Here is a 12,113-nt window from a genome sequence, read left to right as displayed (position 1 = left end):
GCTGATAGAATTCCCATGTCAAATCAACTCTGTTTTTGTTAAACACTTTGGCTGTAACAATAAAGTGGACCTATCAGTGCCATTATAAGTATAAATTATTAACTTGTTACAATATGCAGCAATGGTAGAATTATACAGAAAATATATACAGAAAATATATACCTTTTATTGTTACAAAAATCAGTCTTTGTGATCCAGTTAACTGATGGTTCCAAGACTGGAGAGGATGGAATTTGGGAAATGATGCCATCAGTCTGCTGCAGGCAAGAAGAAGCATTTCCTCAGTCTCCCCTCCTCCAGTCATAACTGTTTTAATAAAAATGGTAGTTTTGTGGCACGTTACACAGTGAGATGCAGAAGCAATTGATCTGTGTGAGACAGTATGGGGAAGATTTGCTAAAGGCAAATAGCCTGTGCACTCTTCAAGTGCAGTTGCACTCATTTTTATCAGAGTTTATCAAATGTGGTAAAGCTCTACTGATTTCCATCAACCAATCATGTGCAAATGCTGTTTTTTTATTTTACTTGCTTTTGATTGGGTATTCTTTACAAAATGAAGCTTTGCCATATTTACATTTACTGAGGTGAATGGGTGCAACTGCATTTGCAATGTGCACAGTCTTTTTGCCTTTAGTAAACAAACCCCACAGCCCTGAATATAAACATCATAGCGCAGGCACTAGGATTTGCCTGCCCTGGCAGCTGTACACCTCTGTAAATGTATTTAGCTGGTAGACTCACCTGAGTGTGCTTAAAGGAATAGTATGATTCTGAACTTTGGGGTTGATTTATTAAAGGCAAATAGACTGTGCACTTTACAATGTGCAGTTGATCCAAAGCTTTATAAATGAGGCAAAGCTTCACTTTTCAAAGAACACCCAAATCACATGCAAGGAAAATTTAAAACAACAGCACATTTGTTTGCACATGATTGGATGATGAAAGTCAGCAGAGCTTCTGCTCATTTGCTAAGCTCTGGAGCAACTGCTCTTGCTGAGCGCATCTGCACTTTGTTAAACCGCTGTATGGTCTTGGCAGCTCAGTTTCAGGGTCTTGGCAATCTTCTTATAGCCTAGGCCATCTTTATGTAGAGCAACAATTCGTTTTTTCAGATCCTCAGAGAGTTCTTTGCCATGAGATGCCATGTTGAACTTCCAGTGACCAGTATGAGAGAGTGAGAGCGATAACACCAAATTTGCTGCCCATTCACACCTGAGACCTTGTAACACTAACAAGTCACATGACACCAGGGAGGGAAAATGGCTAATTGGGCCCAATTTGGACATTGTCACTTAGGGGTGTACTCAATTTTGTTGCCAACGGTTTACACATTAATGGCTGTGTGTTGAGTTATTTTGAGGGGACAGAAAAGTTATACAAGGTGTACACTCACTACTTTACATTGTATCAAAGTGTCATTTCTTCAGTGCTGTCACATGAAAAGATATAATAAAATATGAGGGGTGTAATCACTTCTGTGAAATACGGTATGTGTATATATATATATATATATATATATATATATATATATATATATATATGGCAAATTGCTGTAAATCAAGTATGCACATTACGAAATACACATATCATGTAATCCCAGACAGACTCAGGGCCAATTCACACTACAGTATATGCAGTAACAGACGTTTTACCACATGGTAAAATGTCAGTCACCGCAGGGACACACAGAAAACAATTGTTCCCTATGTGTCCCATTCACACTGCAACACAGCCTAGCACTGCGTCTGAATCGCGCTGCAAATCAGGCAGTACAGAGTATGGCAACACCCGACATTGCAATGAATGAAGTGTACCTTTTGTATACTTCACATAGAGCTAGTACAAAAAAATAAATAAAAAGGTCCTGTATGATATACCCACAAGACCTGATACACACACCACACTACCCTCTAGCCAGTCTGCAACACAGAGTGGCCGGAGCGCAGAATTGCTCTAGCTGCTCTGCAATTTCACTGACAAGCAGTGTGACTTCGCCCTCAATGATGGTTAGATCAGGGCTCTGTGGGGGCCAAACCATCACTTCTAGGACTCCTTGTTCTTCTTCTCCCTGAAGATAGTTCTTAATGGCTGTATGTTTGGGGTCGTTGTCCTACTGCAGGATACATTTGAGGCCAATTACATGCATCCCTGATGATATGGTATGATGGATGTTTATCTGCCTGTATTTCTCAGCGATGAGGACACCATTGATCCTGACCAAATGTTCAACTCCATGTTGGAGAGCAGCCCCAAACTTGCAAGGAACCTCCACCATGCTTCACTGTTGCCTACAGACACTCATTATTGCACCTCTCTTCAGCCCTTCACTGAACAAACTGACTTTTGCTACAGCCAAATATTTCCAATTTTGACTCATCAGTCCAGAGCACCTGCTGTCATTTTTCTGCACCCAGTTCCTATGTTTTCGTGCATATTTGAGTCGCTTAGCCTTGTTTTCACATCCTGTGCATGAAAACAGAAAAATGGCAGCAGGAGCTCTGGACTGATGAGTAAAAATTAGAACTATTTGGCAGTAGTAGGAGGCATAAAGTGGGAAAGAACAGCTATCAGGTTTTCCTGCCATTAGAGGCTTAGATGCAGAGATTTCTTCATTTTCTGTCTTGTGAAAAAGTTTGTCCCCAGGATAAGAAATTTCAAAGGCTAAGTTCACACTGAAGCAAATTTGATCCAACTTTCAGTGTGGTTATGCAGTGCTACTTGGATGCTACTTGGATGCAACGTAGGTGCAGCTTTGATAAGGTTTGTATATTCTATGGGGCTGAAATTGCTCTGGGATCATATCAAAGTAGTCCAGGAACCTTTTCCAAAATCACTCAAGTCACATCTGAAATCGCACTAGTGTCATCCATGCCTAATGTAATACAGTCAGATAGGGGAATGCTAAAACTTCTGTCGTCTTTGTATTGTTGTCTGATTCCCTGTTCCATATTTTTTCCTCTCTTCCTATCTGGTAAAGGATTGTCCCTAGAACAGGGAGCAAAGGGAAATCTCTCTAACAAAGCCCCAGATGGCAGTAAAACCTGAATCCAAGGATGAGGACCACCTAGATAATCGATAGGTGCTCGTAGTGTTCTTAGCAAATGGCACTGTGCAAATCGTAGTAAAACGATGATACATAAGCAGCAAGCCATTGTAAACACATACACTCATTTACTTGTGCAATGTCACATCAGTCAGATATGGGCATGTTTTTCTGCCTCTTCTACTGTAATATGCTATATCATTTCATTCATCCTGCACCACTCATATGCTGTTGTATTAATTTATGCTACAATCTAGGATGGAAATATACAGACCGTATTTACTGAGGTCATGAGCATTTATCGTCTTGTGTGCTGCCTTTTCTGCTATTGCTTATCTAGTTTGTTTATGATGCCCACACATATGTACTGTATATACTTTATTTGTTTTTGATTTTTTTTTTTTTTTTGGTTCTTTTTCCTCCCTTTTATCCCACCTGATTGCATGTTATATGTCCTCCATGTGAGAAGCACCCACATGGGAGTTTTTTGGACAGTGGCAGTTTTTACAGATTTTTAGCAGACCTCATGCATGTACCAACTCAGCAACATGTTGGCGGGACTCCCTGTACCATTCCCATTGATGGGCGAGAACTGTGTCAAATTGAGTTGCTATTCGGCAATGATGCCGCTGCCAAATTCTCAATTTACCTTGATATCCCCATGGCATTTCCAGGTCTTGAGGTACTCTCTGCACCTTGATTTTTTATATGGAATATTTCTTTGGATATATTTGATTTTTTGAGCATAGCATTGTAGTGTTTTTAGGTGGGATTATGTCGTTTATGACATCACTGGGGGTGTGTTTTTTGCATCTGTATGTTCTTTAATGTATACTGTAAATATATGTTTCACTATGTTGCCTTGAGGAAGGGACCTTGCGTGGCCCCGAAACATTGGCTTATCTGACTGATGTGACATTGCACTAAGACTGTATATGTTTTCATATTTGGCAGTAAAACCTTACGGCTCTAGCCTTACCCCTCCTATCCAAAACTAAAAAGAGTATACTGTAGACACACTTTAACAGGTCTACTTATACATGTTTTCACACAGGATTCACACAGCATTTACCCAAGACTGAAATTTTTTTTTATATTCAGATTCAGTTGGAAAAATGTGTGAGTGAAAGCTATGTGAAAACATTTATGTACAGTATAAAAGTGTTCATCAAATACTTTAAATAATAATTTACTCCCAGCTGTCATTTATGTATCATTCACTAAAAAGCAGTAAGAAAACTTTTGCTTACCTTTAAAGTGTTACTAAACCCAAAACAGTAAAATCAGTCTGTTTATGCAGTAAAGCATGCTTGTTATACTCACTGTCTGATCCTGTCTTCTCGGATCCTCCCCTTCTTCTACTGTCCCCATCCATCTGATGATAGCACAAAGCCCCAAGAGGAGTTTTTTTTCCTTTGGGAGGGTGCATGTGATTGGCACAGGGCCAATCAGCAATGTCCAGAGGGTTAGGGGTCATGCAGCCTTAAAGGACAGTCACGGGAGAATGAAAACTCCTCCTACAAGATTAGCCAGTGCTTGGCCAGACACTGCTATATATAGTCACTATATATAGTCACAAGACTGCTATATAGTGATGAAAAAAGGTATTTAGCAGTTTATATTTACTAAAATAATAGCATTTCCATGTTCTGTGTACTGTGGGAGACCAAATATAGTGAATGCCGAGTCCTGGGTTTAGTAACACTTTAATTATGTTGTTTAAAAATGTTTCATCTGCTACTGACAAATCTGGCAGATAAAGAGTTTTGGATGTGAATATTAATCGTGCTTTCAATAGCCATTAACTCAAGTAATGTCTTAAAGGGCTTCCATAATGGGACCCTGCTATGCAATGATTTATTTACTTCACTCTCTAAAACTACTTAACAGTTTTCAGGGATAGGTTTGTTCTCAGCGCCAGGAGTCTGGTGATGGCAATTTCTGGTGTGAGGCTGCTCTAAGTAACTAAAAGAAATCCCTAATACTTAACCCTCCCCAACCTGCATAATAAACACATTAGTAGCTGTTGAAAGTGACTACTACTAGCTATACTCACTCCCACCCTTCCCAGGCACTAAATCCTTAACCCTTAATCTCAACACCTTCTAACACACTTAACCTAAAGTGATCTATTAACTCTTAATCTCTCCCCCACCAATGTGCACATAAACTGCCCCTTAACGCTCTTACTCTCCATAATTCTAACACTTAAACATATGTCAAGACAAAATAAAAAACATATTTAGTAAATCTCTGGAATACATGCACATTTACTCATGATTTAACTATTATATACAATGCAAGTACAGAAATAAACTGTTGATGTGCCAGAAATACTTCTACACAGGATATTCCCTCTATCATGAATGCTACTGCCAGGCTCATTGATCTTACCAAGTGCTCATTGTTTGCCACCCCTCACTGACAATCCCTCCACTGGCTTCCACTCACCTAATTCAAAATGCTAACAACAAAATACAAAGCCATCCACAACTCTGTCCAAGCTACAGCTCCAACATCATCTCAAAATATCAATAAAACCATCCTCTTTGCTCCAACCAGCACCTCCTGCTCACCAGCTCCTTTTTCATCTGCTCCTTTGCTCGTGTCCAGAACTTCTCTACAGCCTCTCCCATCCTCTGAAAGGCCCTATGCCAACGTGTATGGTTATCTCTTACCCTGCTTTTAGACAATTGCTGAAATTCATCTTTTCAGGCAATCCTATACCATCTTTAGCTAACAACTGAATGTTACCTTCTTGAACAATTCACCTCAAACATCTACTACTTTTTAGATAGGAAATGCTTACTTTTTCAGCTGCCTATGCTGCCAGAATGCCACTCTATTCAGAAGAAATCATTTATTGAAGTCTACTAGTAAACCATCACTTCCAGGAGTGTCAATCTTCTTGGTCCCCCCCCCCCCAGGTTGATCTGCAGTGACATGGATATCTATGGGAAGAACCACAGAGCACTACGAAGGCACGGGAGGTTGACATGGGTATGCAGGCCGTACTAATTCCCTCCCCAAATACCACTACATAACTTAATAAAGAAAGGCACACACACTATAGCTGGCATAAAATTGGTCACAGCACTTTTATTGGTATAATTGATATTAAATAAATAATAAATAACTCATATAATTTATTCAAATGTAATAAAATAAACTTAAATAATCAAGAATAGCTGAGTCATTAACGACTCAAGCATCAATTAAATAGCATACAACAACAAGTCCCACAAACTGGGCTTAAAAAGACCGGCCTACCCCAAAAGCACAGCCAACTCAATGCAATTCTGCAAATCTAAGTTAAATATATCTAAGCCAATATCTGATAAATGAATATGATCAGATCTATAAATGCCACTAAAACCTCCTTTGAGATCTACATGGCGGTAAGAACAACCACTAATAAGCTGCATGAATTTTTCCATAGCCCTGTTTATCCTTTTCCTAACTTTTTCTAAAGGTTTAAATTGAGGACATACCAGCCACAGCAGGCGTGGAATAACCTCAGAAAAAATAGTAGTTGTATTCGGGAATGATAATTGCAAACGGTGCATATCTCGCTTCATCATAAACAACAACTACAATGTTTTTACCTTACCTATATCCAGATATTTTAAAAGATCCAGGCCAAATATCAAACAACCCAGAAAGATGAAAAAATGTTAGCCCACTGTAGGCCTCTCACACCCTTCCAATAAACTTGAAAATACAAAGGATCCATGGACAGATTTGTGGAATAACAACGTTGAGTAGCTCTCTTCCTTGCCCAAAAAACAAAAGAGTGTTTAATGATCGAAATGCATCTTTTAGTACCTAGAATTCAAACAGAAAAATCAGGTTGAATATATAACTGAAATCGGTGAGATTCCCATCTACCAAGTTTCTTAACAATGGTATCATCCAGGCCCATTCTTGCAGCTTCAGTAGCTGAACCTATCCTAAATGAATGGGAATAAATTTATAATGATTCAACCCTGCTTGAAAAAGACATTTCTTAAAAACAGAAACAAATTGATATCTTGTCATAAGAGGAGAAGAATCGGCATGAATGAAAAAAGGACCAGAATTAGCTGGCCTAAAAGATAAATACTGTTGAACAGCAATTAATGGACAAATAATTGGGTCACCACAATTATGTAAGCTAATCCAACATCCTATAGCAGTTTGGTCCATTTTTGATTTATAAATAAATATTCGGACTCCTTTATCTGATAATAAAACCTGCTGAAACTTAAGGCCTCCGTTAATACATTTATTACGAGGCAAAAGCTCCGATATATGTAGAGCACCAAAAAAGGCTAGGACAAAGGCGACTTTAAATAAAATCAATTTGAACTCGGAAAAACAAACAGAAGAAGTAGCAAGGCAGATATTTTGCTGAAGCAAAAAGTAACTGATTGTTAATCTTCAAGAAAAAAGAAACACCCGCCAACATTTTTGTGATGTGACAATAAGAGTACTCCAACTGCATAAGAAATCACAAAAAAAATTAAAACTGCAGATTCATTAAGAGCATCAAAAACAAAACCAAATTCAAAGCTGAAATCCTTCCATTTTTTCCATGCGACCATATAATTTGTCCATGTATTGTTTGCTAATGAATTTTTAATAGAGGCGACCAGGACTGTCAAATCAATTTCCATAGGTGTTTTGGGCATGCAACTCCTCTGTCTTCTTTGGGCAACAAAATCTTGCAATCTGAAATCAAGATAGCAAATCTGCAATTTTATTCTCTTTTCCTGTAATGTATTTAGCTTTTACCCATATATTAAGTCGTAAACAGATCAAAACTTGGTATCTAAGGAACTTTATAACATAAATAGATTTTGATGAAAGGCATTTTACTGCATAAAGCACTCCTTTATTATCTGACTGTATTCAAATTCCTTTATTTTTAAACTGTTCACCCCAAATTTCCAAGGCAACCACTAGCGGAACTAATTCTAATAAAACTATATTCTTAGTTGCTTTATTTGCAACCCACTCCAAAGGCCATTCCCCGCAACACCATTGTGTTCTCCATATTGCAGCAAACCCTTTAGAACCAACTGCATCTGTAAATAATTCGAAATCTGGAGCAACAACAAAATCATCTTGAAAGAATGACTTACCCTTAAGGTCTTCCAGAAATTGAGACCAAACTAGCAGATCTTCTTTTAAATCATGTGTTAAACGAATATGTGAAAAGGGGGATTTGAATCCCGAGATAGCCAAATACATACAATGAGAAAAAATTCTGCCAATAGGCATGACTCTAGATGCAAATGCCAATAAACCCAGAAGGGACTGAATGTCTTTTAACAAAACCTTCTTACGGCATAAAAAGGACATTATAAGGGATTTAGGGATGATAATTTATCAAGTTTTGACAATGGTCATTTAAATTCCATAACATCTGTGTTGATATTTATGCCCAAAAAGTCAGGAGATGTTGTAGGAAAAACTGTTTTCTTGTTTGCTAACGGAACACCAAAGTGCTGGGTGATAAGGCTGAATAGTTGCAATCAGGGGCGGACTGACCATTTGGAAACTCGGGCACTGCCCGAGGGCCCGGGGTCAGTAGGGGGCCCCATGAGATGCCCCTGGTACATTTTTCATAGGCTTTTTTGAGTTTGGGCAAGGACACAGGGGCCCCATGATCCCCTATTGCCTGGGGGCCCCATGAATTGTCAGTCTGCCCCTGGTTGCAATATATTACCGCACACAGGTGAATCAGGCAGGCCTATCAATAGGAAATCATCCAGATAATGTGCAATACTATCCCCACCTGATTCAAATGCAACTACCCAATGTAAGAACTGTGAAAATGACTCAAAATAAGCGCATGATACCCAACATCCCATGGGCAGGCATCTGTTGAAATAAAACTGACTATTAAACTGAATTCCTAAAGAACTGAAGGAATTGGGAGAAATCGGTAGCAAATGAAATGCAGACTTTATATCCGCTTTTGCCAGCAAGGCTTCCCTTACAAATTGTCTGATCTTATGAATAGATTCCTCAAAAGAGCTGTAAGAAACAGCTGCCAACTCTTCATTTATTTCATCATTTAGAGTTGACCCCTTGGAATACTTTGATCGTGAATTTTGTTGCATAGAGTTGTTCCGTTTCAAACATTTGATGACCGGATGAGTTCCGGAACAATGGAGCATTAGTGTGTATACTTACATGAAGACGCCCATTTACACTGTGTTTGATTATAAGCAAAACAAAAACCGCTTTTGTAAGAAGAAATCAAAACAGTAGGCTGTTGTTTAACCAAAGGAGGCTTTTGTGGTTAAATCAAATTTAACCAAAAACCAACATCTTTCATACCCCACTATAAAGTGGGATATACTGCTAATTGTTGTCTGAAAGACTCGTCATAAAAAAAAAACAAAAAAAACAACCCAAACCTCCAGAATTTTGAAAAAGACCACTACAAAATTCTGGATGCTTTTCTCCCAAAAAACTAGAAAATATTGAAAAAGCTTGAAGCCAGTTATGGAATGATCTTGCACTGGTCTACGCCTTTCTTCATCCATTTTTTCTTCTGACTTCTTTTCAGATATAGACACAAAATCTTTCACCAAAGGAAGTAATGACAAAATATCAATATAAACCCCTTTCCATATTTTTTCTTTTGTCATATTAGACAAATGGTAACCCAGTGGTGAGATCTCACAAGGCAATACTTCTTTAAGGCAAGTTTCTTGTACCGCTTATAAATTTGGATGAACTGTATTACCAGTCTGAATACCAGAACCCACAGAAGTAATTGAAGGTTGCGAATTAATATTAGAAGTAACCGTAGAAGGATCTGTAGTATTGGTGTATATGGCAGAGAGGTTAGTATTAGGATTAATGGTATTAAAAGAAGAAATAGAGCTTGCTAGTTTAGAAAAATAATCCATGAATTGAAAAAATATCTGTGGTAACTCACCACTGCCTCAAGTATTTCCATGAGCCTCAAATGCTGCATTGGTAGCCATGTGTGTCTCGCTGCTGCCTCCGTTGGAAAGTGAGGTAATGACATCCACAGGCTCCCATGCAGGGGCGGACTGACCATTCAGGTACTCGGGCACTGCCCGAGGGCCCAGAGACAGTAGAGGGCCCCATTAGATGCTCCTAGTACCTTTCATAGGCTTTTTTGGGAGTGCTTTGAGTGTGGGTGTGGACACAGGGGCCCTATGATCTCCTATAGCCCAGGGGCCCCATGAGTTCTCAGTCCGCCCCTTATGATTAAGAGTCAGCCCAGATACTCGCACCATCTTTTTCAGGGGCAGGTTTTATTATTTCTGCTCATGCTTTTATTTTAGTGTAGGGCCCTCTGAGTAGCTCCAAGGTTCTTTTCCCAAACTAGAGTATCGGCACACCAGGCATCCAATCACTCAACAGGCTCAGTGAGCAGTCTAGGGGGATCTTTTTTGTATATTTCTTCAGTAAACTTGGATGGGGAACAGGGGAGCAGTGGGCTACTCCAGTAACACAACAGAAACGCGGGGACATTTCTCAATTTGGGTGTGGTTTAAGTGTGGGCGAGGACACAGGGTCCCCATGATCCCCTATTGCCCAGGGGCCCCATGAGTTCTCAGTCTGCCCCTGCTCCCATGCCATCCCTTCCTCTGATCTAGCTGACAAAGAACGGTCTGGCTGTTGCTCGGCAGCCCTCTGCACTTCAAGGGGCAGAGCCATCCTGGCAGCCAAGCCCTGCTGAGTTGCGGCTTGGCGTCCTCCACCTCTGCTCGGTGATGGCAAGTAGACCCGCCTCCTCCTCTTCACTCGTTGGCCGGTCCACTCCTCTTTAGTGATGACAGCTTCATCTTCTGGCGGGACTGGGAAGACTTGCCTACTCTGCGGATTCTTCACTGTTGCCGGCCCAGTGAGTCACCTACTTCCCCTGCCGCTACTTCATGAGCTTGCTCCCTCCGCTCCTCTTCTCCCTCGTCCATATCCAGACAGTGCCTGAGCCAGTCTTTTCCACCTCTGCTTTCAGCCCACTCCAGGACACGGCGCATCAGGGTCTTCATGGCCGTCTATTCATCAACGAGCTCCTAATAGCATTATAGCTCAAGGAGCTCGTTGGATGGTGCCGACCAACTGGCAAATTGTCTCAGGAGACCGCTGCTTATATAAGCCCCAGGGGTTCCAGAACTTTCTAAAGGTCACATGGGGCGCTACTTTCCTGCCCAAGCTGCCTATGATTTTTTTAAAGGGCCATACACCTCTTAAACCACCACCTGAGTAAATAAAAATGCCATTTAAAAATAATAAAAAAAATCAAGAGGGAGCGAAGGTCGCAAGCCCATGAAAGTGGACATTGAGGGGTTTATTTACTAAAGCTGGAGAGTCCAAAATCAGACTCCCTTCTGCATAGAAACCATGTGTGTGTGATAGTGCTGGAGTGACAGAAGTAAAAGATGTTCCTTATGGATCTACCACAAAGTGATTTTTCCTTCAAAGAGCCTGATCCGTGGTTGAATTATAATATGCATGAACCCTATTCTGGTCCTAGACTGCTACCTCTCTGACAGCAACAAAGGAAGTGCTTGCCAGACGGTAACATCTTGGATATATACGGAGGAGTGCATGATACAAAAGTTCTTCTCACTTGAAGGATTTTTTGAAACATGTAATGATTAAGAGCATTAAAAGCAGCCATCATATTTCAGGGATGGAAAGCCTCCCTTCTTCAGGGCTTGTGCAGTTAATGTTAATAAAATCATGACAAAATGTACTAGGAGATCTATGTCAAGGCTTGATGAAGACTAACATCTCCTGGTGGCATTAAAGGCTTTTTTTACCTAAAAATGCATTAGCTGTATTTGGTGGTCTTAACCAAGAAATGTCTCAAAAAGTCCTTCAAGTGAAATGAATTGTTGTGCCAGGCATTACTCAGTACACATCCCCCCCAAAAAAATTGGGAAACATTTGTCACCCTATAAAAGAAGTGACAGTGTTGATAATAAAAGTTTTAACCGCTTACCCACCAGCAGATATACTGCTACACAGCGGCACGGGTGTGCTAAATCACGTATATATACGTGATTTCGCATTTCCGGGTAGGGGGCGTGTGCCC

At 40.1% G+C, this 12,113-nt stretch overlaps 1 protein-coding gene and 1 pseudogene across 2 annotated transcripts in view; one reads left to right on the top strand and one right to left on the bottom strand.

Moving 5' to 3' along the window:
* LOC149467529 (protein FAM163A-like) overlaps window positions 1-12,113 on the top strand; it is an 81,945-nt gene that overhangs the window by 60,340 nt on the left and 9,492 nt on the right. The window lies entirely within an intron of this gene.
* LOC149467530 (uncharacterized) lies at window positions 6,310-11,064 on the bottom strand (annotated as a pseudogene).

This window comes from Staurois parvus, unplaced genomic scaffold (assembly GCF_062004578.1).
Source record: "Staurois parvus isolate SC_StPar_1 unplaced genomic scaffold, SC_StPar_1.0 ptg000106l, whole genome shotgun sequence".
In the NCBI taxonomy this organism is placed as follows: domain Eukaryota; kingdom Metazoa; phylum Chordata; class Amphibia; order Anura; family Ranidae; genus Staurois; species Staurois parvus.
Note: the sequence above shows the minus strand (reverse complement) of the source record. Positions and strands in the feature narration are given on the sequence as shown.